We start from the raw sequence: 16,904 nt of genomic DNA on the forward strand, positions 1-16,904 counted from the left end.
GATTTAGCCTCCAGTGACTTTTTCTTATTTCCAAACTTGAAAAAATGGCTCGGTGGACAGAGATTTCCAGACAACGAAGACGTCATTGCCTCTGTAAGTGCTAAAGTTAAGATGTGTAGGGTTGAGTAAAATTAGTAAAAACCCAAATCGGAAGGGTTTGGTCAGGTTTCATTCAGGTAGGGTTTCGGGTTCATAACCCAGCGCAAAAACCCGAAAACCTGATCCGGCGTTGAAACTCAACAACTTGAGCGCACCCGAATCTTAAAGTAGAACTCACCTCGGTTAAAAAAATGCAATGACCAGGGATATTATTTATAATATTTAGTAACTTATAAAAATTGTTCACACTGAACACACATTCAGAATGCCGATTGAGGTACTCAGGCGTTGAATTGTCAGATATGTCATGATCTGATGCAAGTAACGCGCAGTATTATTCTGCTACTACACTGCCCTGGAGTCCCACTACATGTCCTTCGATCCTTAAATCACGTTTTCGCAACTGAGTTTCTTGCGAGTTGATTCGAAGCATGGTTGCAATTACGCCGTGGACGTCACTTTAACGACAGGACAAGCAAACTTCTATCAGAGACACACTCTAACGCAAAATAAACGTGACGCATATTGACAGATACCAAATGTATTAATTCCGTAGCTTTCAGTGTAGTACTTTTAGTGCTTTGAAATAGGTACTGGTTAGATTAACTTAAGGAATTATTGTAGTTTACAAGAATTCAAATATGGAGAGAAGCCCGCGCTTACGAGGCATCGATTCTGCTGATAAGGGCCAGTACGCACCACGTTGCCTAACGAAACGGATCTTTTCCGATTTATTTCGATTTGTCTGTATCTAGGATTGTAATATCTTTGCCCCTGATTGTTCAAAATACGATCTGTCTTTTGTATGCAGTGATTCACTCTCGTCGTCTTATTTCCTCGTTCGATTCTATCAACCTTATTTCTTAATGTGTTCTGACTTCTGAGCTTCATGATGTTATGATTCGGGCAGCAGATATATCATAATATTTGATTTTCTTCTAATCAGACTGCATTATTTCATGTTACCTTCAAGACTCTTGAGACTCAGATAGTGACAATCATGGACAAGTGTCGTTTGATTAGTGATTTAAAAAGAAAACTAAGTGAAAGAATGCAAACTAGTATCATTCCAATGCTGATTAGAGAACAATTCAGAATTTTAACAGAAAACGAAGAAATAAACGATATTTGGTTCAAGACACTCGGGTGCACTCGGAAATCGGAAAATGGAAAATTGGGCATATTTAAATGAAACTTGTATAAATTCGCACTAAAAAGTAAAGTAAATTGCATAGAGTCTGCAAAAGAATACAAATATAGAATTCGCGCTAGATAATAATAGACTTGTAGAATACCAAAATCCCATGATGACAAGTCCTTTTATTTTAGATTACTATCTTCTTTATCACTTTCTAAGACTGTTGTAAACATTATCGTTTGCAATAATAATTGGTTTGATGCAATTGCACCAAAAATAATGTTCTTTTCCTGCGTCCCCATTATATATGAACATAAGCTGACAATATTTATATTCGCGCCAAAGTTTTTCACATGCACCCGTTTAAAGAACATGTAACTTTGTGGTTCACTTTCGTAAACTATGCCCCTTTGACAGGTTCACCTGACGAGTAGATTTGGTGAGAAACCTGAACGGTACCCAGTGATGTTACGTACCCCCATCATGTAACATTTCCCGGATTCGGCGGTTGGAAATCTATTCACTATAGACTAAAGTATATGTGTTGTTTTAACCATTGGTAATAGTTTTGGTTATCTAAGAAGCCCTGCTTAAAATATCGGACAGACCCGGTAAGAACGCAGTTAGAAGTGGGTTCTAACCGGCCATAATCGGTCTCTAACCGGATTTTGTCCCCGGGTTATAAACGTCACCTAACCGGTTTGTAACTGGGTCCTCATAATATTCCTATTCGGTTATTAACTGACTCTAACTGGTCTCTATCTGAATTATGTCCTGGTTTGTAAACGGCACCACACCAGTATCAAGCGTATTTTAGAAATCGGTTAGAGACCAGTTAGAAGCTAACTTTGGTCTGACAATATTTAATTTCTCTTTTCGATCGCCGGATAGAACCCGGTTAGCACCGGTCAAAGTACACATCAGTATCAAGTGTCTTTTAGGAACCGGTTATAGGTCTGCTAGAAACTAGCTTCAGCCTTTGTCAATATTTAATTTCTGTTCCCAAATTCAGGCTAAACCCCGGTTAGGACCGCTTAGAACACACACCAGTGCCAAATCCCTTTTAGGATCCGGCTAGAGCCTCGTAAGAACTTAACTTTGGTCTTTGAAAATAATTAATTCCTCTTTTCGATCGCCGGATTGTACCCGGTTAGGACCGGTTGAAGTACACACCAGTATCAAGTGTCTCTTAGTAACTGGTAAGAGACCAGTTAGAAAATAACTTCAGTCTGACAATATTTAATTTCTGTTCCCAAATTGTGGGCAGAATCCGGTTAGGACTTCTTAGAACACACACCAGTGTTAAGTGCCTTTTAGGAACAGGCTAGAGGCCAGTGGGAATTTAGCTTCGGTCATTTGCCAATATTTAATTTCTGTTTTCGATCGCCGAGTAGCACTCGGTTAGGACCGGTTAGAATACAAACCATTGTCAAATGCCTTTTAGGAATCGGTTAGAAACCAGTAAGAACCTTACTCTGGTCTTTGACAATAGTTAGCTTTTTTCCATAGCCCAATAGAACCCGGGTAGGACCGGTTAAAGTAGACACCAGTATAAAGTATCTTTTAATAACTGGTTAGAGCCCAGTTAGAAAATAACTTCAGTCTGGCAATATTTAATTTTTGTTCCTAAATTCCAGGTAGAACCCAATTAGGACTGGTTAGAACACACCAGTGCTAACTACCTATTAGGAACCGGTTAGAGACCAGTTAGAAGCTAACTTTGGTGTTTGACAATATTTAATTTATCTTTTTGATCACCGGATAGAACTCGGTTAGGACTGGTTAGAAGATTTTTACAACTTATTTTCTGTCACCATTTGCCTTGTAAGGGCCGGTTTCTACCCGATCTCTATCTGGTTTCTAAATGGTTGTTATCTGACATTTTAAGTAGGGAGCCCTTCCTTTCAACAGCTCTAAAAGAAACGATTTGGCACAACAAAGTAAAATACTTAAAGTTATTACAGTCCACTCTCTCCAATTTTGATTAGCTTTTGGACTTTATTCAAGTTAAAACAAATATTACTCCAGCTCTCTCTCTATCTCTTCAGTTGGCATTTCCTTTTATGAGGGCAATAGCAGTAGAGGACTGGCATGATGCCGTCAAGAAAAGGAGAAAGTCTTTTTACAAGCTTCTTATTAATCAATTTGTTATAGTTTTTCTTTCAATCGTGAAATATAACATAGAAGATAAAAAACACGCGAGCCGTCGCTTGTTGTGGACGCCCGGCAGAAGTGATAACTCCATATGATGTTTTGGTTAAATATTAGCTGTCACAGTTATTATTCAGGATTCATCTTTTTCGGTTCGATTAGACTGTTTTCGACTGAAAATGAAATTTTTTCCATTGAAATTTCAACTATTATATTTTTCGTTGAAAATTAGTCTTTTTTATTTTAAATTCAGCTGTTTTTCAAATTATGCATCTTTTTTGGTTACAATTGTATAATGTTGGTGAAAAATTGAACTACTTGGTTACATAGTTAAACTATTTGGTTAAACATTTGTTCCGTGCGTTTGATAGTTTTACTATTTGCCGGTCAATAAGAACTGTTTCGTTTATAGTCAGTTATTGTTGTTCAAATTTTAACTATGTTGATGAAAATCGATATATTTTATTAAAAATTCAACTATTTATTTGAAAACACAACTCTTTTGTTTCAAATTTATCTTTTTGAACAAAAACTTTGGCCCTCTACATTAAACATTAGGATTTCTTGATGAAAAAATTGTTGTTCAATGCTTAAAAATTTTAATTTTTTGTTAAAAGTTAAAAAAACATGTCGACTTGAGTTCTTAAGCATTATCCATTAAACCTATGTGGTAATTATACAATAATATTATTTGAAATAATTTTTACATTCTCATTTATGAGAGTGTAATGTAATGGTTCAAATTTTTAATCTCTGGTTTTTAACGGATCTTTATGTCGGTCTGTATGTCTATATGTATGGTTACCTGATTGCTGTAGCCACGTTAACTTTTGATGGATTTTTCCCATCGAGTCAGTCTTTGATACACTTCTTAAGGTTCCTAAAATGAAGTTTAAGTTCGTTAAGCAGATATTTCCAACCAAAATTTAAAAAATGTAGATCATTTGCCAAATTTGAAAATTTTTCTTTTCAAATTTTGAAAATGTTTGTCAAAGTTTCTTATAGAATAGCAGAAAAATTGCAAATTATCAAAATAAAATTTTATTAAAATTTGTTATGAGTTTCAGAAATTGTTGTCAATTTTTCTGGTAAACGTCAAAAAGACTTGCAAATTATATCAACGACATTTTTGGATTTTGATTAAAATTTAAACAGTTATATGCTTTTCAACATTTTGAAAATTTCCAAAAAAAGAAAATTTCCAAAAAAAGAAAATTTTTTTTTATTATTAGATTAAGAAACAGCAATATAAATTTCTGCGAGATATAAAATATATGTTTTTCTAAACTATTATCATGAAATTTCCTAATCAGACAAAAGTTCCAAAAGTTGAATCATTTTCAAAAATATCCAATTTTTGTTTTAAAGAGATTCATAAGTTTAAAGCGTTTATTTTAGTACATTTTAAGAGAATTTACAAATTATCTTGATAGCGTTTTTCAATTGAACACACATTATCGAGCTCAAAGCAAGAATTTCGTAATAAGAATGTAATCGTCAAAGCCGTGGGTGCTTTAAGAACCTTCTTTAAAAACAAATCGAAAAAAATTGCAATTACAATTTATGGCTGTAATTCCTCACAAGTTTAAATCACAGTTTTTGATTTAAGTTATCATATTTATAATGTTTGAAAGAATGTAGTTAAATTGTACGCATTAAACGAATGAAAACGAGCGCGTATTTGCGCGTCCTAGGCACGCTCAAAGTTGGCGCTCATCGCCGCGCGCAGAGCTCGCAATGAGAATGTGTCCGTGACGAAGTAGGGGAGGAGGAAGTTTTCTAAATGGAAAAACACGCTTGACGTTTATGATACTGTAGATAACGATTAAATGATAAATCGTGTAATCTATACCAAACACGAAAATAATCATTTGTTACACAGTTAAAAAAATTCTTCATTAATGTGTTAATAAGTCTTTCCTCTACGTGCAAAAAATGATGATTGCTTATATTCTGATTTTTGTCTGGGTTATCATCCTTAATGCTATTGGTAAATATAATAGTGTAATAATAATAATATATATGTAATTTTAGAAATATTTTTAAGCTTTCCGCAAAACGCTGTTCGTCTTAACCCGCATTCTAATCCAATTGCTATTTTCTGAAAACACTGTTTGGGTTTGTCCGAAATGAGTACGAATTAATTCTAATATTGTTCCAGGCGGATTCAGAATTTGAGTTATAAAATATAAAATCAAAATTGTTTCCCTATATTCCTCAAATTCAACTTAATACTCTCATAGTCTTAGGATATTCAAAATCAAAAACAGATTGGTTATCTTAAAATGAATCTGAAGTCTTATCTCTTAGCCAAAATTAATATGTAGGTTTATCTCTTCCATATTATCAAACTGAAATATATAATACTTATCCAAATTTTAATCTTGCATTATAATTAAAATGTGAAAATAAGTTCGAACAAAAGAGATTTCGGGTAGAAGTTAGAATTTGTCAGATAAATATGCACACAATTTTGAAAATCGATTTAAAATTTCAATACTAAACCATTTCTGCAATTTTCAATTTAATATTTTCAATACGTGCACTGTTAAAGTTTCTGTTGCAAACTTCCACTGCATTTATTGGAAGTTTATTTCTGAAACGTAATGTAACGCTACAAAACATACTAGCGTAGTTTTCAATTGCTGGAATTTCTTAGGACACCTGTTCCTGGCAAAAAAAAATGCTGACGGACCAAACTTTTGTTAATACATAGTATAGCGTAATGATAAAATTCAATGAATTCATGGAATTGAGGAGTTCGTGGAATTCACAGTATTTACGGAATTCAAGGAATTCACGAAATCCATATAACGCCCGGAATACACGGATTTCATGGAATTAGAAAAATTATGAAATTCACGAAATTTAAGGAATTCACGGAAATCGAGGAATTCACGGTATGCGCAGAATACGCTATTAATAAAATTTACGTAATTCACAGAATTAAAGAAATTCGATAAATTCACAGAATTCATAGAATTTACGGAATTCAAGACATTAACAGAATTCAAAGAATTCAAGAAATTAACAGAATTTAACGAATTCACGGAATTTACGGAATTCACGTATTTTACAGAATTCAAAAATCAGGGAATTCACATAATTAATGCAATTCACGAAATCAAAGGAATTCATGGAAATCAAGGAATTTACCGAATCCAAAGAATTCACGGAACTCAAGGAATTCATTAAATTCAAGAAATTCGTGGAATTTATTGACTTTACGGAACTGATGGAATTCGAGAATTCATGGAATTCATGGATTTCACGGAATTTTTGAAATTCATGGCATTCACGAAATTCAAACTATTCACGGAATTTTATCAATTTGTGAAATTTAAGGAAACTGTGAAATTAATTGAATTCACGAAATTGAAGGAATCCATTAAATTCATTAAATTAATGAAATTCAATGAAAACATGTAATTGACGGATTGCATGGAATGCATGGACCTCCACGAATTCCTTGAATTCCGAAAATTCTGTGAATTCTATGAATTCCGAAAATTCTGTGAATTCTATGAATTCCGTAAATTCCTGAAATTCTATGAATTCCGCTTATTCAATGACATCCATGAATCCCATGAATTCCGTCAATTCCTTTAATTCCTTTAATTCCGCAAATTCTATACATTTCGTGAATCTCTTCATTTCCATGAATTCTGCAAATTTCGTTAATTTCCTAAATTCCCTGAATTCCATAAAGCGTATTCTGTAAATTCACCATAAAAAAACATAAAATGACCATAAATTTTTAGAATTTTGTGATTCTCATTGGGCGGGCGCTTTGTCGTTTAGGGTTTTTTACGGATACATTATTTGAAAGAATTGTCCAAACCGGGAATTTTTTCAAACTTTTAATTTTACAGTTATTTTTAATTTTGTTCAGTTTTGAACTTAAAACTTTTTCTGCTTCATCCGGATATATTGTTTACACTTTTAAAATCAAGAAATGAACATGTTATTTTTCGTATCAAAACCAAGAAACGGGAAAACAAATGAGGGTCCGTGGTCTAAATCTGTTAATTGATATTTCAGAAATTTTATACGGCGAACAAAAATCGTTGTTATTCTCGCAATTTTCTATATTTTTTAAACACTAAATGTTTTTTTTTAATTTAGTAGAGAAAAATAATACACGTTAGTTTTATAACATTTGAATTCAAATTGAACGTTATATGACAAGTGAAAGCTATTCATATGTCATCGACAAGGGGTCCAGCGGTCAAAACCTGTTAGCTGCAGGGGTCTTCCGCCGATTTTATATTGTTTTTTCCGGCCTCGGGTTTCCAGTTCTGTTGCTTAAGCTGAAGGCAAGTTTTATATGTCAAAATGTATAGAATTGCATGTCGAACATAGATGTGCTTGCAAATTAAAAAAAAAATCGAGGAATCGATTCTGCGTTCGACAGTGCCCTCTTGGTAAGAGAAGCATCGATAAGGGCGACTACTCATTATGTTGTCTAACGTATCGGAGCTCTTTCTTTTTGTTTCGTTTTGACTGCCCGGGACCTTTTTACATTGTGTACTCAAATCAACCAAACTAAAAATATGTGTTGTTTTAATTATTGAAAATAGTGTTATTGATAATAGTGACAACAAGGAAAAATATTAAAAGTTATTGCATCTTCTCTTTTCAAGTTTGATTAGTTTTCGGACTTTATTCAGGTTTAAGCATGGTCTTTCGAACCGGATTGAGCTCAGAAAGATCTAATTTTCCTCTTCAAAAAGGAAAATGCAGAATTCCTCTGTGTATTATCAGTGAGACGCAGTTGGATCGTCTTTTGTAACTTACTTGTGATGCAGTTTTAGTCGACGCATTTTTTGACACTTGATGAATTGACTGTTTGCTTGGAAGTGACGTTTATTTTAAGAGATTTAACAGTTTTCGGTTCTTTGATCTGTTTTGTGGTGAATTTTTAGACGGTAGCCGCGTCTCATAATAATAATGGATTGACTTAAAATGTCTTTCCTTCATGATTTGGAGGAACATAAAACTCGATTCAATGAGATTTTTAATGGAATAGAAAGAGTTACACCAGAGAAGGATGCTGCCGACGATTGAATGCTTTTTTGTTAGTAAATCGGTACAAAAGGATGCTAACGAAGGTAGAAATGGTTATGTGTACGATTCTAAACGATTTACAGAACTGGAACAGGTCTGCTACGACTTCACTATTTTGTAAAGTCTTCCCCGAAAATTGTCGAAAGTCGATACCAGAATTTTCTGGCGAGTTTACCGATTGGCTAGAATTTCACGATCTTTTTTATTCTTTGGTCATTCAACATGAAACTCTTAGTGTTATTCAGACTTTGCATGATTTATAAACTGTTTTTAGTGTAAAGCTTTAATTTTTGTTTAAAATTAATTCATAAGTCAGTAATTTTTAAAAGGAGTGGAACGCTTTGAAAATTCGGTATGAAAATAATATAAGTCTAATCAATGCATACTTAAAGTTATTTTATGATTACCGGGAAATAACGTCTGTCGTTATGATTAATTTGAAAAGATGTGAGATTTAGTTCTTAGGGTGACACTAGCGCTTTCAAATATGGGTCTTCCTGCGGATTAGTGGGACACTTTCTTAGTTTTTAACTTACAAAGAAAATTGGATAAAGTTTCGATTGTGGAATGGGAAAAGAAAAGTAGTGAAAATACACATTTTCCCACTATCTGGGAGTTTACAAAATGCTTTTTTTTTATTCGCGCTTTAAAAGTGATGAAAGTGAATAGAAAATAGTTAACAATAATTCAAAATAATCTTATTATAAGCCTCAGAATTCATCTGTCTTTACTCATCAGGCGAATCAAAAATAAGTTTAGTTTTTATTGTATAGGTGAACATAAAATTACAAATTGTGATCAATTTAAAGGTTAATAAATCAATAAACGCGAATTTGACATTTGGAAAAGCTCTTATTGTTTAAGGTTCTCAGGTAAACATTAACAGAAAAATTGCAAAAGTGAAAGAACATGCTTTCGTTGTCGTTAAAGGTACAATAGTTTCATGCATCGTCAAGATAATAAGTCTAGAAAACATGTAAACATTGTTGATTAGTCTGAAAATTCAAATGAAAACAATACATGATGAAAGATTGGAACCTACGATTAAGTAGCATGTAAGTTCAACTATTAAATAGAGGATGTCGCAGCTTTTAGCTATTGCGCGCATTCTTGTGTATTTGTTTTGCTCGACCATAATTGAATTATTGCTCGGAATCCTCAATTATTTCGGAATCTGCTAACACAGTTTCGTGACCTTGAGTTGGCTGATCCCTATCCATATGCAAACACAAATATTAATTTATTAATAGGGGCAGATGCATACTGCCTAATTTGGAAAGAAGGAATTCGTAAAGTACCTTTTAGTCATTTCATCGCTCAAGAAACGATGTTAATATTGAGTGCGAATTACCTTTTACTTAGGTTCACACTCGTTACTTTGATGGTCTCTGTGTAGTTAGGCCTACATTTAAAGCTCATCCATCAGTACTTGGTGCTTCAAAAGAAATAGGTGTATCGGCATTTCAGAGTCTTGAAAAGAAATTAGAACAATAGTAGTACAAACAAATTGCGAGTTGTTCTAACGTGCTTGGTGTTTCTTTCACGAATAAATCTCTAAATGATTGTTTATATATTGGACCAAAATTACGAAATAATTTAATTGCAATCAGTGTATTGTTTGACGAGAAACCCCTGACTATAAATCAAAAGTTTTTAATTAAATATTGTCATCTACGGAATGGCTAGTGCTTTATTTCTCGCGAATCGCCTTATGCGTCAGCTGGTCCAGGATAAAAGGATGCATCTTCCTGTAAGCGTTCTAATATTAGAAAACAAAAAATACGTCGATGACGTTTTTATCAGTGGTGAAGATAAGCTTCTTTATCTTGGGAAAAGAAATCAAACAATTCAATCAACTAAATCCGGAAGTATATCACTTCATGAGTGGTGGAGTAATTTAATGATTTTGTAAGCCACCATGAAACAGAAGATCATAATTTGGCTTTTGATTTCGCCGTTGACGAAAACTCGAATCTCAAAACGCTTGGAAATTATTGGAACCCTTCAGACCATGCTTTCCGTTTTAATGTAAGCAAAAGAACTTAAGAAGGAATGCGAAAAATATGAAGTTTGTATTCCTGAAATTGTCAATAAATGGAAATAATCTGAGAAGGAATTACCTCTAGTTTCAAAAGTAATGATACCTCGTTAAGTATTTTTTCGGATGAAGTTTTCACTGCTAAATTGCTCGGTTTCAGCAATGCTTCTAAATTTGCCTAAAGGCAAGTAATATACCTACGTGTTGTTCTATTGACTTCAGAAATTAAGGTTAACCAACTTAGGGCCAAATCTTAAGTTGCCCTGATTAAAATTTTGAGTATTCCTAGACTTGAACTATGTGCTGCTGCTTTATTGGCAAACTTAACTTTATACGTGATTAAAAGTTTGCGATTATTTACAATACCTTTTTCTTGCTGAATTGATACCGAAATCGTTTTCAGATGTCTTAAAAAAACCATCTGCTCGGCCAGTGTTTATTGCTAATAGAATTTTGAATATTCAAACTTCTATTGTTGTTGCTACTTGGCTTCATGTCCAATCCAAGGACAATCCTACAGATCCTGCGTCTCGTCCTATTTCAGTTTCCTAATTGCGTAGCAATAGTGTCTGGTGGAAAGGACCAAAATAGCTCTCAGAAAATCCAGACTCTTAGCCGAACATTAAGCTTAAACTCGAGCAGAAAGTTTATGCTCACGCTGTCACTGATATACGATGGAGTACCAAGCTGTTAGATCAGATATCAATTTGAGCTTGACTTCTCCGTGTAATCGCATGAGTGTTACGTTTTATTCGATTTATCAAGCTTGAGAGACCAAATAATGACAGCTCGTTGCTTTCCTTCAAGAACTTTCTCGCACACTGGATTAGATTATGTTGCATCCTTTTTAGTTCGAACAAGTTAAGGTCGTAGATCGAAATCATATTAAGCATCTATTGCTATTTACTTTTGTTCTTCCATCAAAGCTGTTCATTTGTAGTTAGTCCAAGACTATTTAGCGTCTGTGTTTTTAGCAGCTTATAAATATTTTGTCTCAAGACGGGGTCTGCCCATCGATATGTATAGCGAGAATGCATGCGGTGTTCTTGCAGGGGTGGGCCTTTACTTCCCTAGCTACTCGCGGGAATAGAATGTAGACCAATGATTAAAATGTAATTCGAAGTGAAAATGAGGAGCTGTATGAGGAGGAGGAAGTGACAGACGAGCAAATGTTAAATCAAACCGGTAAGGATATTGGAGACTCGCTAGAATTATTTGATGAGACAAAAGATCTCATAAAGGAGTTGACGGAAGTCCTGTAGGAAATGAGGGTTTTATTAGACTTCAAGCCTAACATGTTCCGGTATATAAGGGAGGGAGTGATAAAGGTGGAAGATTTAGCGAAGAACGTGGCCAGGAAGATTAAGTTCGATCCAGGTATGATGGAATACATCCTTAAAAAGGAGAAAATTTTGAAGTGGGGTAAGCTGAAAACCTGCATGGAGATTAGTTCAAGACGGGACACAAGCCACTGCAAGACTCAGATGGTAGATACTGTGGAAACTCCCACACCCCATTTTGGGAAAAGAGAGAGGAAGCCCAACCTTATTTCTGTCGAGGAAAGTACTTCAAGACAAAGGAGCAAGAAGCCGATGACGAGAAATACTACGGCTACCATGACCTCGACTCCGAAAAAGGCGAAAGAAGAGACAGAAGCTGCCACCCACAAAGTGAGGAAGCAGAAAGACGTGTAGAGGCGAGCCCGACCCGAGGCGGTTTTAATGAAACCGGCCGAGGGTCCAATCTACGCTGAGGTCCTTAAGGACCTCAAAAAGAAGGTGAACCCTGACATCCTTGGTGTCAAAATCAGGGGAATGAGGGAAACAAAAAAGGGTGATATCCTTATAGAGGTAGGCCCTGTAGCAGATGAGAGCACGAAACTTTCTTCTGCAATTAGGCAAGCAGTTAGGGCAGGAAACTCCGTGCGCGAGCAGGTGCCACACACGGAAGTCGAGATCTTAGATTTCGACGCAACGTGCGGGGTGGAGGAGGTGACGGAGGCCATCCGCAATCACTTCGGTGATTTGACGCCGGTGAATTTGAAGGTGAACCTTGAAAAGAGGACCTTTTGGGGTAACCTAAAGGCCTATGTAGAGCTGAATGAAGAGCTGGCATCGAGACTCCTGCGTACAGGACATCTGAAGGTGGGTTGGATGTCATGCAGAGTCTAAAAGGAGACGGAGGTTTTACCACATGGCAGCGAACTGTGAGAGTCCGGACAGAACTAAGGCATGTCGGACGTGCGGTGCAGAGGACCACAAGTCTGCGGAGTGTGTTAACAACCCACAGTGCTTCCTCTGTGCTGCGCGTACAGAGAAACCCCGGACAGACCATCGGCCGGGGTCAATGAGGTGTTTGTCTTTTAGAGAGACCACCCTCTGAAGGAAGCCTCCAAAAATACAACAGTGAGAATTTAAAGCTGGCACAATAGCGGGACGCCGAGGTACGGCGTAGCCGCTTTACCCCATGTTCCTGAAGTGATGCGAAAGCGGATTCCGGGAACATGGGTTAGCAGAAAAGGAGTTAGTGCAACTTTTTCTTTATAACTATTTTTTTTTATATTAAAAAACATCTAGACTTAAAATCTGAAGCGGTTTTAATTAAACCCAATGTGGTAAATATAATATTATTTAAAACAATTTCCCCCCTATTATTCTGTTATTACTATTATGCTTGTATGTTTTGCGTTTTATTTTAAGCGTTTATCGAATTAGATTAAACAAAAAAAAAGTGATGTAAAAAAGGGGGGGTGTCTGTATTTGTGACGTCTCTTTGGGTAACTGAAGCATTGTGTGAACATCCGTGACGAAGAAGGGGAGGGAGAAAGTTTTCTGAATAACCTGAAATAGTTTTTAAAATGCCGCTATACAAATATCACCAAAGAATGATTTCTATGCCTCAAGGCATGGCCTGTTGTTTTTTCTAGTTGATATCAGTTTTAACAAATTTAATAACTATATTTTTTCCCTTGTTGCTGACTAATTAAATGGTAATATCTTGAAAAAAAGCTTGAAGTTTACGATACAGGAGATAACGATTAGATGATACATTGTGTAATCCATGATAAAACACGAGAATAATAGTCTGTCATATAGTTGTAAAAAATTCTTCATTATTATGTTAATCACTCTTTCCTCTACGTGAAAGAAATGATGATCGTTTATGTTTTGATATTTACCTTGGCTATCATCCTCAATTCTATTGGTAAATATAATAGTATAATAATATAATTATATATATGTAATTTAAAGAATATTTTTAAACTTTCTGCAAAAAGCAACTTGTTCGATATATCCCGCATTCTATACTAATTGCTATTTTTGTCAAACTGTGTTTGTATTTTTCCGAAATACCATTTAATTCTAATATTGTATAAGGTGAATTAAGAATTTTTTTGATAAAATATAAATAAAGAACGTTTCTCCATATTCTTCAAATTCTAGTTAATGCTCTAATAGTCTTAGGATGTCCAAAATTAAAAACAGATCGGTTATCTTAATATGAATCTGAAGTCTTATCTCTTAGTCAACATTAATATGTGGACTTATCAGCTACCTGTTATCACATCTGAATATAAAATCTTTACCAAGATTTTAATTTCGCATTAAAAAGCAACTTCTTCGGTATATTTTTACACTCAGGGCCTGCTTCTGATACCTGCATTGAACTGGGAAGAAGATTCTTTATATTATGGGTGATTTTGGAATGGCTACTTTCCATCTTAGTTATTTCGGTTTATAAAGCAAAGGATTATTATACTTTAAAATATAATCTTTCACTCGCCTAATTCTTTTTAAAGAATTCTCGAAACCGGGACTTTTTTGAAACTCTTAATTCTTAGTTATTTTTAACTTTGTTTAGTTTTGAACCTAAAACTTTTTCTGTTTCATCCAGATATAATGTTCGCACTTTTAAAATCGAAAAAATGAATTAAAATCTCTCAGATTCACGTCATAAAATAAAATGTCTAAAATTTGAGGCAACTATGACTAGTGTGCTGATATAAAATTGCATTACATTCTGTAGGAAAAAAAAAACTAAATAAAGTCTTGGTAGCAATTTCTGATTGCAAGTATTAAAGTGCTACCTTCTTCAAGCAAATTTTAGTTGCTGTCCGAACATTAAATTGAGAACTTGTCTTGTGGTTCTGGTAAACAAGTTCGAAATAATAATTGTTTATTTTCGGTCCTTTGAAAACCAGATGAAGTGAATGGTACTTTCTGAATATTTCGCGAGTGCAATTAATATGTGTGCATCGTGATGCAATGATATCAAGATAGTGTTTTACTCAGTGAAATCTGCCGGTATTGTTCGGAGTGGCAAAAGAGAATTGTTGTGAATTGTCTAGTGAAGTTTGAAGTACACACGAATCGAGAAGCTTTATCCAAATCATGCATGCGACGAGGAAACCTAAATGGGGTTACGAATATGCATTTCTAATTCTTTTTTTTGGTTTTAGCCGGATTGTTGACAAAAATTGTGTAATGCTTAGAGTCAGTGTACGTAATTTTTCGGTACGCGTATAACCTTGGCAGCCGATTACTGTTTACACCTGCCAATCACACCGGACGATTCGTGTTTTGTGTGAAATTTATGCAATGAATTTCGATAATTAACTGTACTTATATTTCGCAATGATTGTGCTGACTCATAGAATTGATTAATTCCGATCTTGATTATTGCTACAGGATGTCGAGTTGGAAATTTCGATCACGGCACTTATCTCTTTTATTCTTTTAACTATGATTAGCAGAAATTCGTGTTAATGTATTAGTCTCGGGTCAACAAGTGCACTTCGTAAAATTTCATTAATAAACTTTTCATGTCAATACAAAGTTCGGCTGTTCGAAATGTCTGAAACACCTTTGTAGGAAGAAGTCAAATATTTTAGGGATGGCATCTTCACGCAAACAGAAGAATGGCTCCAAGTTGCTCAAGGTAAATTATGCGGTGCAATCGACACTCTTGCCTCCGTGCAGGCATCTTACTTTTTAGCGTTTTTAAGTGTTTGTTTTGCACGAATGTGCTCCCTGAATCAAAATCAGTAGATTGTCACTTATTCCTCAGCTGCAAACTTTTCACTGATGCTTATGGTGTTTCATGGCTTTAATACAATGTCTCGAAAGTTACCTAGGGAGAACATCCCTCATGTCATCGGTATTGCCTCTCAATATTTTTACAAGAGGTTCACGAAATACTTACATGAGAAAAATGCAATCCTCCCTTTTTTGTTGCAGAGTTAGGTTCACAGTTCGAATGTCTACCTAACGGCGAACCTATTCCTCGTGCTCCACGAGGAAGATCGTCATCTTCTCCTGATAGAAATAATTTACATGAAAGGTCCCTTGATCCTCCTGAGCCTATTTTTCGTGTCAGGTCAAGGTCTCCTCCTGCAACGAATAACCCTCCTTCTACTTCCATAGCTCCACCTATAAGGCTTCCTTCTTCTGACGGACATGGGTGTGGAGTAGAACAGCTAAGATATATTCGGCTTATTTCCCTCAAGAATCAACAACGGATATTTGAACTGCGAAGATACATTTTTCCGGACGATAAAGGAATTAAAATTCGTATGGGATATAATAATTTTGAGCCTCTGTCAGCACAAGAACATATTGTACTATCAACATCCGATGGTGATGTTTTTGCAATATTAAAGAGTCATGAAGCTTTTGCTGTACTGTACACATATTATAATCACTCTCATAGACGAGCAAAAATAAACATGTTTAGTGGCAAGGTTAGTGTATTGACCCGGCAAGAAGTAAATGAAAGTTTTCTAGGTGTCAGCCGCCCAATTAGGCAGAATTTCTTTGTATTGCATGTAAACTCACTTCATAACAATATTCCTATATAGGATTATTTCAATTAAGTAAATGTAAAAATAAAAAATAATATTGTTTATTTTACAAAGTTAAATTGGAATCTTACAGGACCAATGTTCCTAGATGCAGTAAATCGTCTTATTTCACAACGGTAATGCTTTCTCTGTTCTCAGCGTCAACATTGACTGTCATGGAAATGTTTCGACATTTTTTTTGCTCGAGAAAATGAAATTAAATATTGCCATTAAAATAATATTGATAAGTGGTAAGTTTAAATAATAAATATTATTATTATTGCTAGATCGAACTGATGAACAGACGCTACATTCTGATTCTTGTATTTTAACTATTTAAACTTTTTAAGCAATGTTGGTGGTTTTATGGACCAATGGAACAGTTCCTTTATTTTAGGCTGCGCCTATTTTTCTTATTTTAGGATCACAGTAATATTCGATACAAGTGCGTTATAACGGCCATGCCTGCAAGATTGGGGAGGCATTTCTCTTACTAAATCAGTTTATTTATAATATTTTCGTAGTTATCCTCATCCCAGTTTTTTAGTTTATTTGAAATTATATTCTGAAAA

The sequence above is a fragment of the Belonocnema kinseyi genome, chromosome 1 (genome assembly GCF_010883055.1).
Source record: "Belonocnema kinseyi isolate 2016_QV_RU_SX_M_011 chromosome 1, B_treatae_v1, whole genome shotgun sequence".
Lineage (NCBI taxonomy): Eukaryota > Metazoa > Arthropoda > Insecta > Hymenoptera > Cynipidae > Belonocnema > Belonocnema kinseyi.